Genomic DNA, 18127 nt, shown 5'->3' on the forward strand with positions numbered 1-18127 from the left:
GTCACGCTGGAAGGGCATAACAAGTGGGGACCCGCAGGGATCAGTTCTGGGTCCGGTTCTGTTCAATATCTTCATTGATGAGTTAGATAATGGCAGCATAGAGAGTACACTTACAAAGTTTGCAGATGATACCAAGCTGGGAGGGGTTGCAGGTGCTTTGGAGGATAGGATTAAAATTCAAAATGATCTGGACAAACTGGAGAAATGGTCTGAAGGAAATAGGATGAACTTCAATAAGGACAAATGCAAAGTACTCCATTTAGGAAGGAAGAATCAGTTGCACACATACAAAATGGGAAATGACTGCCTAGGAAGAAGTACTGCAGAAAGGGATCTGGGGGTCATCGTGGACCACAAGCTAAACATGAGTCAACAGTGTAACACTGTTGCAAAAAAAAGTGAACGCCATTCTGGGATGTATAAGTATGAGAAGTAATTCTTCTGCTCTACTCCGTGCTGATTCAGCCTCAACTGGAGTATTGTGTCCAGTTCTGGGCACCACATTTCAGGAAAGATGTGGACAAATTGGAGAAAGTCCAGAGAAGAGCAACAGAAATGATTAAAGTTCTAGAAAACATGACCTATGAGGGAAGATTGAAAAAATGGGTTTGTTTAGTCTGAAAAAGAGAAAACCGAGAGGGGACATGATAACAGTTTTCAACTATGGAAATGGCTCTTAGAAGGAGGAGGGAGAAGAATTGTTCTTCTTAACCTCTGAGGATTGGACAAGAAGCAATGGGCTTAAATTGCAGCAAGGGAGGCTTAGGTTGGACATGAGGGAAAACTTCCTAACTGTCAGGGTGGTTAAGCACTAGAATAAATTGCTGAGGGAGGTTGTGGAATCTCCATCATTGGAGATTTTTAAGAGCAGGTTAGGCAAACATCAATTTTATAAATTCATTACATATGTAGGATGAAAGATAAGATACGTTACCTTGACCTTCATTTCCATAACGTGCAATGTGATTTGCTAGAAATGGATCAAATTCTACGACCACCTCAAGGGCTATCATGTAAGTGCCGTGGTGATCCAAATTTTTCAACCTTACCTCCAAATGCAAGTCCTCTGCTTGAAAGTTTCTTTACCACTGCTACAATCCTCTTCAACACATTTCTCCAATAAATAATGTCTTCTTCCATTTGAAATTTGAAATTCGTATCAATTCTTCCGGATATCTCGCCTCTCTTCATCACTGTCAGTGTGCACCTTTTTTATGTTCAGTCGAATTTTCATGTTCACATAGTCGAGCTGATAGGTTGTTCCAGTCATGGAATCCACTCGTCGCCAGACTAGAGATCCCTCTGAATAATCGACATGGGGCCCAAAACACGGCTTCTTTGCTCTCCGATTATACAAGATATTGCCGTGGCTTTACTTCACCATTTAAAAGATGTCGTTCAAACACATTTTTTGTTAGAACACGCATTTTATCAGTATATTGTCTTTTTGAGTTAGTAAAATCACTATCAATATTGTGTTTAATACCATGCGTTGATAAATACTCAGTTGTAGCATCATTTAATATCCATTGGGCCGGGTCGTCACTTATGGTAGATATTTCAATGTCAGATTGAATTTCTGATTGACATGATTCACAAATCTCTGCAGTATTGTCAAAGATATCCAGATCAACATGATTCCCGGTAGTCTCTGATATGCTAGTATTTGGAGCATTTTCTTCAACACTAACCGCAGCCGGAATTTCTTCCTTAGTTTCAATATGTACTTTAATCACACCAATATTTTCACTTTTTACTTCACTACTACTTTCAAGTATTTTTTCTGTCTCACTGTCAGCACTAACTGATACAACAAAGGAATCCATTTTGCGCATTTTTGCTATCATTTCATTTTCCCTTTCTTTCTTTTGTATAGAATTTTTTTTGAACTGAGAACCGCTTAATTTCTTCCTTCCGGTCATATTGTTAATGCTTAGGATTGTCGTGAGCATGTTCTTTACTAAAGGGCGTCGCTCCATCATGGGTGGTTTCAATGCGCGCTGTGATTGGTAGAATTGCGGCGCACGGCGCTGATGCCACGATTATAAAAATGCTGCTATTAAAAATTTGCCGACCCTGCAAATTTGCCACCCTAGGCCTAGGCCTTGTCGGCGTAGGTGATAATATGCCGCTGACAGGGAGGAATGTGTTTTAAGGGTTACAGAACTGACTTTTGTTGGGGACATTATTTCCAACAAAGGTGTACAACCTGATTAGATGAAGATTTCAGCCACTGAAATGATGCCACATCTGCAGTCAAAGAAAGATGTCCAACGGTTCCTGGGAATGGTTAAGTATTTTGGAAAATTCATCCGTAATCTATCTACCAAAGCAGCAGCTTAGAGAACGCTCCTAGAGAACAAAATTGAATGGTGTTGGGGTGCAGAACAGGAGGCATCATGGGAAGGTTTAAAACAACAACTGATAAAAGAGACAGTGTTGACGTTCTATGCACCAGGAAGGCCTATTTAAATCTCAGCAGAAGCTTCACAGTCTGGCGTAGGTGCAGTGATTTTACGGAAGCATAAGGATTGTTGGCAACCAGTGGCATATGCATCCAAATCACTGTCTGAGGCAGAAACCAGATATGCACAGATTGAGGAGGAGCTTTTAGGAATATTGTTGGCCTGTGACAGGCTCAATCAGTATATTTGTGGCCAGACAGTGGAAGCTGAAATGGACCACAAGCCCCTGATAGCGTTATTTAACAAACCACTAAATGACTGTACCTTAAGGATTCAAAGAATGATGATAAAGCTGTAAAAGCATGATGTGGTTGTGACCTACACACCCGGTAAATTCATGTTCACTGCAGATGCACTTTCCAGAATGGTGACTCCCACTACGAAACCAGAGCATAGGCGCCGATTTCCCCTCTTTCCCATGGGTGCTCGGCCCCCGCTCTGCCCCCTGAAAGACCTGAGACTTGCTAACCTGCCTGGAGAAAGGCTACTGAGGAAAGTGAATGGTAAAGATTCACTCCAGAGTGATGTGCTGGTAACCTCTCCTCTCTAGATTGTTGACACACTGGGTTTATGGAAACACGCTAGATGGGTTGAGAATTTAATGTGTGTGTTATTAGATAGTTGTTAGCTATATATTCGTATATAAGAACTACTGGGTTTTTGTTGTTGTTTTTTAAGGGGGAAGATGTAGAGATATGTTTGTGGAAGATTGTCATTAAGAGATGCTCCCCCATAAGGGACAGTATTATGAACACAGGAATTTAGAGATGTGCCCTGGAAACTGGGGTGGAGGACACTGTGTCCCTGTGTACAGCAGTTCACCACAGAAGCTCCCTAGTTTGTTTTATTAAAGGTTTTATCCTTTCTCATTCACTGGTTTGTTGTTTAATGAACCCCAATATTATTACATAAGATGCATCTGATTCTCCCCATCCCTCCCCCTAGGTCAGAGGCATTGTGGACACCAACCAGATCTTTGGTCTGAGCAAGACCGAACCCAGCTACTTAAGCTACTTTGCCTCCTACGATGGGATCCTGGGTCTGGCCTTCTCCAGCATCTCCTCCTCTGGAGCCACACCTGTCTTTGACAACATGATGAACGAGGGTTTGGTGCCCCAGGACCTCTTCTCTCTCTACCTGAGCTCATAAGTCAGGGCTGGAAACAGCCCATCTCTCTACAGCAAGATTCACATTCCTATACCGCCTCTCACAGAGCGATCCCTGCGATGTTTGCATCGGAATTCCCAAACACAGCCACCTCTGGGGTGGAACGTGGCAGCCATTCTGTGCTAGTGCCATATGTTTTGGGGAGCAGAAGTGAATGATGATATCTCTAATAACAACTGCAGGGGAAATTAACATTAGGAAGAATCTAGTTACTTGCTATGATTGGAAAATGGGTCCCCCCCGCCCAAGAAAATTTCTATTTTCCAGCAAAAAATCAAAAACTGAAATAATTCAGTTTGGAAATATTGCCCTGGTGCTTGGTGGGAGTTTGAATGGGGGTGTCTCATGCTCCCAGTCTCCTGTATAGGCTGGAGTCCCTGGTCAGACTACACTGCCCATGGTGCACCACTGTCCTACCTCATGGTGGAGGAAGGGTGTTGCATGATGTGAAATGCACCAGTCTGACTCTCTCCTCCATTGAAGTGTTTCTCATTCTCTCGTTAGCCAATAATTCATGCATCTTCCCTGACTCCCTTCTCGTGATGTTCAGTGGCATCGACTCATCTTACTACTCTGGGAGCCTGAACTGGATCCCTCTCTCCTACTGGGAAATCACCATGGACAGGTATTGCCCACCCCTTGGCCATTCCACCTGGGGGCTATTGGAAGACAGGTCAAATGTTAATGAATTGTACATCGGAGCCAGGGGAAGCTCAACTTTCAGAGTCTAGACAAAATGAGAGACAAGGGAGCCACAAAAACACCTTCCATGGAGCCATAGGAATGGGACTCCCCTGCTAGGTTAGGTCAGGTCAGTGATTCTCAACTTTGTTCATACCAGCACCCCCTCCCATCTGTCCAGCTCTGTTTCGCAGTATGGGAAGGGCAGGGTAGCTGGGACCGTCAGTCCCAGAAGGCTGTAGCATAAGGAGCGACGGGCAGTAGCCACGGAAGAAAAAGTCTAGGATGAGACATCAGAGCAAAGTTCTTGGTAGTCATAGCAAAGGGGTAGTGGGGCAGCTCCACCCCGCAGGTTTGTCCCTGGCTGCTCGTGGGCCGAGTGGGGATGAGATCGGGAGCGTTCCTGGGGACAATTCCCCTGACTCTCTCTCTCTTCCAGCATCACCATGAATGGCCACCTTATCTCTTGCGGTAATGGCTGGCAGGCTATTGTCGACACTGGCACTTCTGTGCTGGCGGGGGCCCCCACGGCCATCTCCAAAATCCTGCACTACGTTGGTGCCCGCAGGGACTCTAGCAACCTGGTCAGGTCAGGGAGGAGGGATGGGTGTTTCTAGGGGCATCTGCTACACACGTGTGTGGCCGAACCCCTGATTCCAGTGCCACTGCCCACAGGCTGCACCCAGCCAGCATAGGGATAAGCTGGGTCACTCTGCAGATTCCCTGGTGCTTCCACCCACTGGTAACCCACAGGAACACAGGGGACGTCACCGTCCTCAGAATGTGGCCAGGCCAAATATAGAATCCGGGACCGTCTGAGCTGACAACATTGGTCCTTTGGTTCAATCTGCAGAGCCTCAGGCTTTCAGAGCCAGAGGTTCAATCCCTGCAGAGGACCCAGTCAGGCAGTGACCCAGCTCATTTAGATCCCACTGCTAATCACATGCAGCTTTCCCTTGTTGGAGAGTTGAGTGCTGAAGCCGTGACTAACCTGGCTCCTGGATGTTGCCTTTCTCCCTACAGATCAGCTGCAGCACCAAGCACACCCTGCCCGACATCATCTTCACTATCAATGGCATCAGGTTCCCTCTGCCCGCCACCGCCTACATCCGCCAGGTAAGTATCTGCGTCGGGGCCTCTCAGCAAGGGCTTGTGCCTGAGGCTGCAGGACCATCACTGAAATGCAGCACAGAGTCTGTCCTTAGCATGGGGGGAGGGGCAAAGAGCTCTCCCCCAAAGGGACTGCACAGGCAGCCTGTAGAGCTGGCTGCACCAGGAAATCACCATGCCAGGGGGCTTACTGGGATAGGAGAGGGGTTAAATGAGCAGCTACCCCAGCTAGGAGGCTAGCTCAAGAGAGTTCACTGCCTCGCGCTCTAGGGCTTGGGCAAGTGGGATTCAAGAATGAGTCGTCTTCCCCCCCAGACAGAAATTTTCCCCTCTCTGGTGTGGAACTGGTGAGTTGTTTCAAAAGGCGAGGAAAGGCAGAGAAGAAGCCCCAGTCCAATCATAATCACAGGGGGGGGTTAGGGGAGCAGAATATAATTGCTCCCGTTAGAATTTGCCCAGGCCAGTGGGGAGAGCACCTTCTGTCTTACCAAGGGATTTCGAAGGAGGAGAAGTGGTTGGTGTGGAGCTGGGAACTATATCTCCAAGTGGTTTAGTTTCCTAGACAGAACGGCGGACGGAGGAGCACTGCTGATTCCCCCATGCTCTGTTCGGCAGAGACAGTTGAAATGGGGTCGCTCAACAAAGAGGATCTCCCTTAAGCACCTGGAGCCCAGAGTGATTCCTGAACGCCCTATGGTACCAGGATTAAATAGCAATTCAAGAAAATACCTTGAGTGGAGAAATGGAGCAGCTCAAAATTCCACCAGAGCTGAAGCAGGCTGGAAATATGGAAGACAAGTGGAAGAGATTTAAACAGGGCCTTGCATTGTGTCTGCAAGCAATGGGTGCCAGTGAAAAGGGAGGCAATCAGAGGTAGCCTTATTTCTGACCAGAGCAGGTTCTGGTGCACGTGTCTCTAAAATTTCAGTTAAGTCAGACTAACTATGAAACTGTTTTACAAAAATGTAAGGAGTACTGCACTCTGCATAAAACTGAAACTTATGAGAGTTTAACCTGAGGTTCCAGAAGGAAAGTGAAACTAGAGTAGAATTTGTTCCTGATCCAGGGCTGGTGAGCCAATTTTGCAGGTTTTTTTAGGGGGCAGAGCGGGGACTAACCAAGTCCCTGAGAAGAGAGCACACTGTGACTGGAATGCGGAACAAAGCGAGGAGACCCAGAATCAACCCTTCACAAAGCGCTCCAAGTCCACGCACTCATGGAGGATGGACAGAGCTCTGATGCTGCAGGCCTGATTGAGAATCCAAAATGTTGTAGGAAACCCAAAGAAGAGCTCTGTGTAGCTCGAAAGTTTCTCTCTTCCCCCAGCAGAAGCTGGTCCAATAAAAGATATTACCTCCCCCACCCTGTCTCTCTAATAGGAAACCTAAGGCAGAAACAACAAGGAGTCCAGTGGCACCTTAAAGACTAACAGATTTATTTGGGCATAAGCTTTCATGGGTAAAAAACTACTTCTTCAATTTTTGTGGATACAGACTAACACGCCTACCCCCAGATACTAAGGCAGAAAGGCACACGAGCTCAGGCAGAATTAGGGAAGAACAGCACCAGCAGAAGTTCAGGCAATGCCTGGCATATCAGAAGAGATACAAGAACCACCATTAATTCCATCGCTTTGCAAGAGTTTTCCAGCACCGGCAGAGTGCGCGCAGCCTGGACAAAGAGGACGACGACAGTACCACGAGCTCAGCTATATGTTTCATAGGAGCAATGGCTACCATTGCAGCAAAAGATGACCTGGCTGTCACAGATGGAAAGCAAATGGGAGGTTTATTAATGTTACGTTGGATACTGGTGCACAAGCTGATGAGTTGCCACAAATAGTGTTATCGACACTAAAAGAAAAGCCACAGGTAAACTCAGGGCTTATAGCAGTGAGCTTATCCCCAACAAGGAGTATGTGAACTAGACATATGGGTAAATTGGGAAAGCTACAATGTGGAATAGTACCAGGGAAAAGCACACTCATTACTGGGTTAAGTGTGTCAAGCCCCTGGTCTCATCAAGAGGGTGCAAAGGGTTTGAGGACATCTTCCAGGGGATGGAGAAGCTTTCAGCAGAGTACAGAATAGAGCTGAAAGAGCCCAACTGCCCCACAATTCACATGCCAAGGAAAGCTCCCCTCACACTAAGACAGAGGCTGAGAGAGTGCATCACAGCAGGATTCTGGCTGGTGCCCTGAGAAGGACAGAGTACATGTTTGTTCTCCTTCAGCATCCCCTATGGGAGACACCATTTCCACAGATGGACACCTGGCTACCAGTGGTAGCAGATGACAGAACAAGGAGTAATGGTCTCAAGTTGCAGTGGGGGAGATTTAGGTTGGATATTAGGAAAAACTTTTTCACTAGGAGGGTGGTGAAACACTGGAATGCGTTACCTGGGGAGGTGGTGGAATCTCCTTCCTAAGAAGTTTTTAAGGTCAGGCTTGACAAAGCCCCGGCTGGGATGATTTAATTGGGGATCGGTCCTGTTTTGAGCAGGGGGTTGGACTAGATGACCTCCTGAGGTCCCTTCCAACCCTGATATTCTATGATTCTATGATTCAGCACCCGCTGTGTTTCACTGGAAAATACAACACGCTGTTGATGGTACAGAGGGTGCCATGGTTTACGCAGGCGATGTTCTGATCTGGAGAAAACCAGCAGAACATCATGACCAGAGGCTCCAAGCAGCTGGGAAAGAGCCAGAGCTGCTGAGCTAAAGCTAAAATAAACAAGCATCTAAATTCTGTGTAATGGAAACAATGTCACTGGGCGAGAAGTTAGTCTAGCAAGGGACACAGGTGGATCATGGTGAGGGTGAGATCATCATCAACATGCCTGCCCCAACATACAAGGAAGGGTACAATGATTCCTTGGAACAGTGAACTGTCTACGGAAATTTGTGCCCAAGCTAACAGCTCAAACAAGCCAGCTGAGAGCATTACTGTGCAAAGACATGCTATGCACCTGGGGTGCAAATCTTCATAGAGAGTTTGAGACAATGAAGGGGTTAAAAAGGCCCCCGTCCTGTGAAACTCTGACAGTAAGCTCAAAACTCAGTTGTCCATGGACATCTCTGAAGAAGATATTCGCACAGTCCTCCTACAGCAGGATGGTCAGAACGGGAGATCAGTGGCTTATGCATCACGGGCACAAACAAAACCGGAGTGTTCATACGCTCAAAGAGAGGAGGAGACTTTGGATTTTTGTCCACTGGTGTAAAGAGTTTCATGTCTTTATTTATGGAGGCCAGTGTTCGCTGAAACTGACCAGAAACCACTTATTGCCATTGCCAAAAGGGGCCTGGGAACCATCCCACCACCCCCAGGAATACAAAGATTACTTTTTCAGCTGGAAAGACAGGATTTGCAAATCGAATACGAACCTGGGGGAGATTTGGCGGTCTCAAACATGCTCCCTAGAGCATTTGACAAGACAGCAGTGGAGCAAAGTCCAGAGCTGTTCTACATAGAATCTCCTTCCTTAGAGGTTTTTAAGGTCAGGCTTGACAAAGCCCTGGCTGGGATGATTTAACTGGGAATTGGTCCTGCTTCGAGCAGGGGGTTGGACTAGATGACCTTCTGGGGTCCCTTCCAACCCTGATATTCTATGATACATGTCAGTTTGATTAAAAAGCCAGTCCAGCCTCAGACAAAACGTGCATTGCGATTGCCAGAGTTACTGCTTAGGACGAGATGCTGCAGAAAGTGGTTAAGGCTATTAGCACCAAGTGACCGTGACCACACCTTCCCAGCCCCTCTCACCAGTTCAGGGGGAAGCTCTCAGTCCTAGATGGGATTTTGTTCAAAGGCACCAGGACGGTGATCTCTGAGCTACTGCAGAAACATATGTTAAAAAGGAGACTTGAAGGTCATTTCATGATTGAAAAATCTAAGTGAAGGGTCAGAGACATTTTACACTGGCCTCAAAAGAACAGCAACATTGAGGAACCGTCAAGGCTTGTCGTATATGCCAAAAATACAGGCGTAGTCAAGCAAAATCCTATGTTAGTGGCAGAAAAAATTTTCCCCCTGGAGTAGAAATTTGTCTACATTGGCTGGAAAAAAAAGACTATGGATTTGTCCTAAACTACTAGTCTCACTTCCCTGAGGCAGCCACACTAAAAGGTACTACAGCTAAACAGTTGATTGCGCATCTCTATTTTCGTGAATCATAACTCTGAGCCACACCTGCCATCGTGATGTCTGACAGCGGGCTTCAGTTGAGCAGGCATGAGTTTCAGCAGTTTGCGGTGAAGTTTGGGTTAGACGTGTGGAGAATATGGAAATGTCTGTAATATTTATAGGAAAAATATGCATGACTCAGTTTCCCCTACTTACTTTGTATTGCTAGGCAGTGGGTCTGGAGGAGTTAATTTCTTCTTGGAAAGAGGGGGAATAAGAGATGGCTGCTGGTCACAGAAGCCTGCCCAGGTTGGCATGAATGAACTCTCAGGAACTGACCGCATAGCAATGGAGTGCCCTGCGGAGATCATGGAAGGCCAACAACTGGGCACTGACTGGCAGCCAAGAGAAGCGGAACATGTGACCACAGTGGAACTGCAAAGGGAGGCGGGGCAGACTGCTAAGCAGGCTGCTCCGAGTTCGCAGAGATTACATCCACGAGGCTATGGAAGAGGGGGCAGGTGATTCCACCAACACAGATTTAGAGTTAAATTGTGCTGTCCTAGGCTAATCTACGGACTCCTCAGCCCTGGATTCCAGGTGACTAATGAATGCTGGATTGTTTTGAAAAGGCAGCACAGCAAATCTCTAATGGTCACATTGCTCCCAAAGGGGTAAAATCTCACTCATTTGGACTCACCGGAGAACCCTGCTGAAAATCACAGGGGCTGAATCCTGGAGTATTGGATCACAGGGGCTGAATCCACAGAGGGCCTGGTCTTGGAGTATTGGAACCATGGGGCTTGCCCTTGAAAAATTGGGGACCTAGGGCCCAGTACTTTAAGGGGCACTCCCAGAGAGTCAGTATAAAGTTTGGAGGCATGGCACACCCTGTAAAAACCACGCTAGTCCCCATTATCCCACATGCAATAGGACGCTGAAGTTAAAAATAGCGTTAAAATAACAAAGGGCTGAGAAGTCAGACTCTGAGCCATGCTTAGCACAGTTCAGTTACAGGAAGGCACCAATGAACATGGGTTGCTACCTGCAGACATGTGGTTTAACAGAATGCTGACAAGTAGAACGCCTGCAACGACAGAATCTGCTGTCCCAGGAACTGGGGATTTGCAGAAGAATAAAGAGAGACAGAGACAACTAAAAAGAAGCCAGATGATTTGGGATCCCAGGAGCTTCCACCAAATCATGGACATGATGCAGGACGCATCTGTAATAGAAATCAATGGCCACCAACAGCGGTGAGGTCACGTGAGGCTCCCCTGAGGTTGTATGAGGCGGTCACCCAAGACGGACACATACTGAGGAGGAAGAGGTGACACCTTCTCCAACATCCAGAAGGGAGGAAGGGGGGCGCTGGGTTGGCCGCTTGGCCTGAGACAGTCTCAGTTAGCAAACAAATACAGCAGGTGGAGACAAGCGAGTCCCAGGACATACCACCATGGAGCAAATGAACTGACTGCCTCCTGACAGCAGTAGCACGGACACATCCAGGGAGATCGGCAGGTCCTAGCTAGAAAGAAGGGCACCTCGGAAATCAATTGAGCGTTACTAGTGGTTGGTTATAAGTATATGGAATGGAGAATTCTGTGAGTGCTGTTTAAGTGGTGTTGTGATTGAGTCCTGGCTGGGAAAGGAGGAGGTTAGCATCCTGGACAGGAAGTCTAGGGGCGGGGCTGCAGAGGTCCATGTGCTGTTCTGCAGAAGCAGTTAGAACTGAGCACCGGGCAATTCCTTCAAGCACCTTGGGCCCAGAGGGATCACTGTATATCCCATCTGAAAGGCAGCTACCCCTAGCAGCTGGCTGAGGCATTGGGTCGGTACTGACACCTAAACTCGACTCACTGCCTGTCTCCTATCCATGCCTGCCCCAGCCTCATGCAGCTTAGCTTGGGAGCTCCGAGATTCCAGCCCAACATACAGGGAGTCAGTGGAGTTCCAGCCCAACAAGCCCTGTCCCATTTTTCCTGGTGCAGAACTCAGGCTCTTGCTCTCCCGGCTTTGAAGGCATCAACGTCCCCACCTCCTCCGGAGAGCTCTGGATCCTCGGAGACATCTTCATCCACCAGTACTACGTTGTCTTTGACAGGGCCTATAAATCATTGTTGCAACCAGGGTCCTATGGTTGCACCACGTCTTGTACAGAAGAGGTCAAGTGGGGTGTCTATGGAAAGGTTGTAGTTTGCTGGTCATGATTATGCTGTCTGTATGTGTGGATCATTTTTGTATTTGAAGTTATGAATATTGGCTATGTACCTGTATCTCAATGACAGGTTTCAGAGTAGGAGCCGTGTTAGTCTGTATCCGCAAAAAGAAAAGGAGGACTTGTGGCACCTTAGAGACTAACAAATTTATTTGAGCAGGAGCATCCAATGAAGTGAGCTGTAGCTAACGAAAGCTTATGCTCAAAATAAATTTGTTAGTCTCTAAGGTGCCACAAGTCCTCCTTTTCTTTTGGTATCTCAATGTGTTTGATTCTAAGTAGCCTCAGTGAAGCATTTTGTCAGCTTCTTGAGAAAGGACTATTCTCAGTAAGTGTCCAATGAAGAAACATTTAACTGACAATGGACTTTAGGAGATGCCAATCCACATCTGAGCTTTCCTGGGAATGTTCAAACTAACAGTAAACAATGGCGTCGGCCTGCAAAAAGCTGAATCATTCATAGACATGGGACTTGCCCAGGTGGCTACAAACTCCATTTTGTTGCTGTGACTTTGCACAGAAGGACAAAGGGGTTTCCACTCACAAGAGAGAGAGAATATAAAAGGCCCTGGAAGCCTCTCCATTTTCTCTTCAACTGGCTTAAGAGATGGCCTCTCCACCCCCAAGAGATGCTTGAAAGAAACTGGAAAAAAGGACAGTAACTACGGGGGTGGGAGTGATTGCTAGACCCAGACTAGGAAGGAGTCCAGTCTGTGAAAGAAGCATATTGCATCTCTGAGAGTGAGATTTTATCTGTCATCAGGGGATGAAAGAACAAGATAAAGGATAAGAAGGACAATTTAAGAAAATAAGCACTGGTCGAACAATAATTGATTACAGCATGACAGTGCAAAACTCATTGGTCCCAATGAAGGAAAATCACTATATGAACAGGGTGCCTTCCCATGAAACTTTGTGTTCGTCCTGCCAAGATTTCCCCAGATGCTTCCCCAGAGCATCGTGTCGTGACCGACAGAACCCGGCTCCTCCCTACCTGTGATCAACCTAGCTGGCCTCTAGATTGATCTGGACTCTGGACTGGTAACTATAACATCGATTGGCAGGACAGTGTGTGTGTGGTGTGATTGAATGCATATGCTAATTATTGTATTTCCAATAAATGCAGCATATTGCCTTTTTCCACTGAAAAAGATCCTGTGTGCTTCTTATAAGCATAACACTTGGGACACAATGTGACCCACGTAATTCACTGATGTTCTGCAGAACTGGCACTTATCAATGGAAAGCTTCAGTCCATAGGCCTCCAACCTGTGAATTACTTTAAGAAGTCTTTCTCGTGCTCCTCTAAGGTTCTTCCAAATACAATCAGATCATCCAAATAAAGCAAGACTTGCAGTAAGTTCATGTCTCCCACAGCTTTCTCCGTAAGATGTTGAAATGTGGCAGGTGCCCCAGAAATCCCTTGAGGCATGCGTTCAAACTGATAAAACCCTAAAGGCTGTCTTCTCCTTATCTTTTGCTCCCAGAGGAATCTGGTAGTGTTCACTTCGAAGATCCAGCACTGAGAACCACTGACTTCCCAGCAAACAGTCTAAGGCATCTTGTACTCGAGACATGGTGTACTGGTCAACCACAGTACGGCTGTTTAGAGTGCAGTAGTCGATACACATCCAGCTTTTCCCATTCTTTTTATGAACCACCAAAATGGGTGAGGCGGTATGGGCTGTGGGACTCTGTAATGATGCCATTTGCAATCAACTCTTGATGCAACCTTCACGCACGTCTTCCTTCTCGGAAAGAGCAACCTCCCAGAGCTCTCCCTGAAGGGTCAGGAGTCATGTGGTCTGATGTTGTGCTCTACTCCTTTTGCACATCCCACGTCCCACTCATGCAGTGAGAACACCTTGGATCTTTCACAAAGCTTCTTCCTCAGGCGATCCTTCCACTCCTCAGACCATGGGGAATCTCCAGAGTCAAACTTTGCAGGATCTATCACTGAAACTTCAGTTTCACACTGGGGTCTTACAATGGATTCAGGGTCAAAGAGATCTGCTAGTTTCTGCCCTTGTGTCACAACAACATCATGACTTGTTACATTAGCAATCAGCATAATCACCTTTTCCTGGGCTCTGGCAGGTAGGGTTATGACTCCACTGGGGACCAACACTCCTTCCGGGAGCCGTCCCTCAGCCGGCTGCCCTACCATTGCCAATGCCCCTCTACTGCCTTTCAGCCCGGTTCTCATGACAAGCACTTCTCGCTCCGTCCTTGCAGGCACTACTAAGGGGGTCGTGCCCACGTACCTCAGTGCCCCCATTGGTAACTCAGACGTCTCCTTTTTAGTGCCCTAAATTTTTCTATAGGCTTCAGCACAAAGCGTCTAGATCATCAGAGTATTTAGATATTGGTCCCTAGCCCATTGTCTGCAGTAATCCGCGAGTACCTTGAAGAGACTGGAGTTGGTCCCCGTCAGCACAGACACATCAGAGATTCCCTTAGGGTCAGGGCACATTAATGCAGTGGAGTCTACCTCTTGTCTTACCCCAGCAACCTCCTCTGGGAATTCCAGGTGCCCGATGATGTACCCTGGGCAGGGGTATTCATCCATGCTGAGGCCACACAGACAAAGTCCTGTCAGTGGCTGTATAGGCAGGTGCCTAAGCATCTGTTGGTAGAATGAGTGAAATATAATCGTCACTTGAGATCCAATGTGGAGCACTGCCTTACACTCCAACCCTTCAGTCCTCACCGTTGTTACGAATTACACCTTGTAGGACACGCATACAACTGCTGCGAATTATACCTGGTAGGACACGCACACAAGTGCTACGAATTACACCTGATAGGACACGCACAGTTCGAATCTAGGCTGAGGCACAGAAATAAAGTCCACAACTGCAGAGTTCCCAAAAGACACAGTTTATTACGCTCGAGCGTGGTGCCCCCCTGCTAGCCAGGAGGGGACCCTGACTGCAAATTATACAAAGGTTATATACTTTTTAGCAAAGCATGTTGCCCTCGTGCATCGGAAACCTTAGCCAATAAACAAACCCTTGTCTTATCTACCACCTATCCCTGCTTGGTGCATTCCTCGTGCTATACCAGTATGTTAATTACACAGCATGGTCCTAAAGCCATGCATCAGTAACTTTTATTATCAGGATGGGAGGCCTCACATCAAGGCCAAGAGACAGGGAGTTAGAGACTGACAAAAACCAGATATTGCAAATCAAGGCAGGCTGGAGACAAGGAGGAGGATTTTCACATGGATTCAGTATCTAAGGATTACTCCTCCTGGTGTATGATATGCTGGCATTTAAACAATGGTGGGTCCCAAACCAAAATGGAGTCACATGTGCTAACTTTTCCTTAACACCGTGAGCTCCGCTCGAGGCCCTATCAGTCCTGCGGGGATCCCAGCTGGACAGTCTCTTCTAGGGGAGCCTTCAAGTCCTTTGGATCTGAGCGGCCCCCTTCCCCAGACAGTTCGGCAGTTCCTTGACCCCTCCCCACTGATCCTCAGCTTTCCATACACTAAGGAGGGATTTTCTTCATTACAGCACTTGGCAGCACTGTGCCCATCCTGACCACATCAGTAGCAGAAGAATTGTCCTTTCCCCCTTTGCCCAGGGGGGATGGTGGCTCTAAATGCTGACTTCTCCATCGCTACAACTGGCGGCTCCTTATGCCTGGAAGTCTTAATTCGCTCAGTGGTGCTTTGCAGCTCAGCTGTCTGTTCTGTCAGGACCTGCATTTGTTGGGCAAGTTCCTCTCTGGTGCTCACATCAGTAGAGTGGCTGTTCGTAGGGGTGCTGTAATGGCTGGCTCAGACAGTTGGGCTTCCCAAAACTCACTGGCAGCCTGCCTTTCCTCCTCCTCTCTGACCTCTTTTATCAGCTGGGAGTAACTCGGGGGAGGTTCCTGCCCTTCTATGAGCCAGAGATGAAGTGGAATCAGGTGCTGACATTGAGATCCTCTTACTGTTTGAGCCAGTCTGGTCTGATCCATCTGCTCAGCAGTTACTGCTCCCCTCTGGACAGCTCTCGGAAGCCGTCTCTCCAGCCTCTGTATATAGGCTGAAACCTTCTCGCCCCTTTGCTGTCGGGAATTAAGGAACTTCCAGTAACTGTCCTCAGAGCCCTCTGTGCTCCCAAAGGTGTGAGCGAGGGCCTCTAGACAGTCCCTCACACCGACCCCAGGGTCAATGAGCTTCAGGGTGCAAATCACGTCTAATGCTGGGCCCCTGAGGCTCTCTACTAGACCTCTTCGCTTTTCTGCATCTGGTACAGCCCACTCCTGCAGCTTTTCAGTGGTATGTTCCAACCAGCGTTCAAACGCTTCTTCCCCAGGTATTGGGATGGGACCCCCAGCAAAAAACCTTAACTTACAATAGGAGCTTGCTGTAGCATGGGACAGCACACCCTTTTCCAGTGCTTTTGCCCCATCATCTGCAGAGGCTGCAGCCTGGCCACGCAGGGTAAAGCACAAAGCGTTTCCCTGATGGAGCAACAGTGACACTGGGTGGCCAGTTGGGGGAATGCACCAATCATTTCCCCCACAGTGCAGCAGTGACACCCAGTGGACTAACCTATCTGTTAGTCTTTAAGGTGCCACCGGACTCCTTCTTGTTCCAGTGGAACGTCAGGGGAAAGCAAAATCATTTCTCTCATGGAGCAATAGTGACACCGTGTGGCCAGTCAGAGTAATGCACAGAGCACTTCTCCTGTGGAGCAACAGTGACACCAGCTGGCCACTCAGGGTAAAACAGACAGCATTTCCCTGATGGATCAACAGTGACACCAGGTGGCCAGTTGAGGTAAGTCACAAATCATTTCCCCCACAGTGAAGCAGTGACACCCAGTGGAACCTCCGGGGAATGCACAATGCATTTCTCTCATGGAGCAATAGTGACACCATGTGGCCAGTCAGGGTAATGCACAGAGCACTTCTCCTGTGGAGCAACAATGACACCAGTTGGCCACTTGGGGTAATGCACAAAGCATTACTATCAAAACGCAACAGTGACACCAGGAGGCCAGTTGGGGGAATGCACAGAGCTGTTCCCCCATGGAGCAGCAGTGACACCCGGTGGCCACTTGGGGGAATGCACAAACCATTTCCCTCATGAAGCAACAGTGACACCAGGTGGCCAGTCGGGCTAATGCACAAAACATTTCCCTGATGGAGCAACAATGACACCGGGTGGCCAGTCCGTGTAATGCACAGAGCATTTCCCTCATGGAACAACAGTGAAACTGGGTGGACACCTGGAGGAATGCGCCCCTTTTTCCTCTATCTCCCCTTGCTCCCCCCGGCTCAGCCCATCTGCCCTGTGTGCCCATGCCCACTTCCTTGGCGCTTTTGCCCCTGCTCCATTTTCTGTTGCCCCTGTTCACTGCACCCCTTCATGATACCATAGTCCTCCGCTTCCTAGTCCAGCCGGAGGAGCCGGTATCCCTGCCCTGCCTCAGTACTTGCGCACCCTCTTCCTTTCCTTGATCAGCTCCCCTGTGCTCCCATCCCATTGGCACCCTCCTCCCCTGCCTGCAGCCTAGTGGGGAAGAGTGATAGGCTTTTACCTTCTCTTTCCCTTCCTCTCCTTCCACCAGTGAAGCCCCCTGCCCCTTGCTAACATGGCAGGAAAAACTGTGTGTGGAGCCCCTCCCACTGACTCTTTGGTCCCCCTGCCACCTCCCCCGTGTCTCCCAGTGGCTAATCTCTCAACCACCAGTCCAGGATCTGCCACTGGATGGCAACTTCCCCCACCATTTGAGGGGAGCCCCCTCGGCTGGTAAGATGGTCCAGAGGAATAAAAATGCACAGCCCCCTATGATTGGGGATGCCCTCCCCAGATCTGACCGACGCCGATGCTTGCAGTGGGTCCTGGAATGGACTCCTGACGGTCAGCATGGGTGACCAGGACTGGCTAGAGTTGCCTTTCACTCTGGCAGAGTTCTCGGAAGCCCTCCGTCTCATGTCCATCAATTGAGTTCTACCACTCCAATGACAGCAGAGTCCTCCCTCTGTCATGCAGGGGAACCATGTTCACCTTGCTACCCAAGAAGGGGGACCTCTGTGACCTTTGGAATCTTGCTCCTCAGCACAGACTACAAAGTCATAGTGAAGGCCATCTCGCTCCAGCTGGGGTCTGTGTTGGCGGACGTGGTCCGTCCCAACCAGACCATACCATTTTTGATAATCTGTACTTGGTCTGGGACCTCTTGGAGCTGGGATGTAGGGATGTCATTCACCCTCCTGTCCCTGGACCAGGAGAAGGCGTTTGACAGACTGGAACTTGGCTATCTGCTGGGCACTCTGTGGGCATTCGGCTTCAGGCCCCAGTTTGTGGGGTTTCTCCCAGTGCTGTACGCTGACATGGAGTGTCTGGTCAGGCTCAAC

The 18127-nt window shown here is 48.2% G+C and overlaps 1 pseudogene; it reads left to right on the plus strand.

Moving 5' to 3' along the window:
• The first annotated feature begins 2883 nt into the window (after positions 1–2883).
• LOC141989727 (pepsin A-like) lies at positions 2884–17717 on the plus strand (annotated as a pseudogene).
• The last annotated feature ends 410 nt before the right edge of the window (positions 17718–18127 follow it).

The sequence above is a fragment of the Natator depressus genome, chromosome 6 (genome assembly GCF_965152275.1).
Source record: "Natator depressus isolate rNatDep1 chromosome 6, rNatDep2.hap1, whole genome shotgun sequence".
Taxonomy (NCBI): domain Eukaryota; kingdom Metazoa; phylum Chordata; order Testudines; family Cheloniidae; genus Natator; species Natator depressus.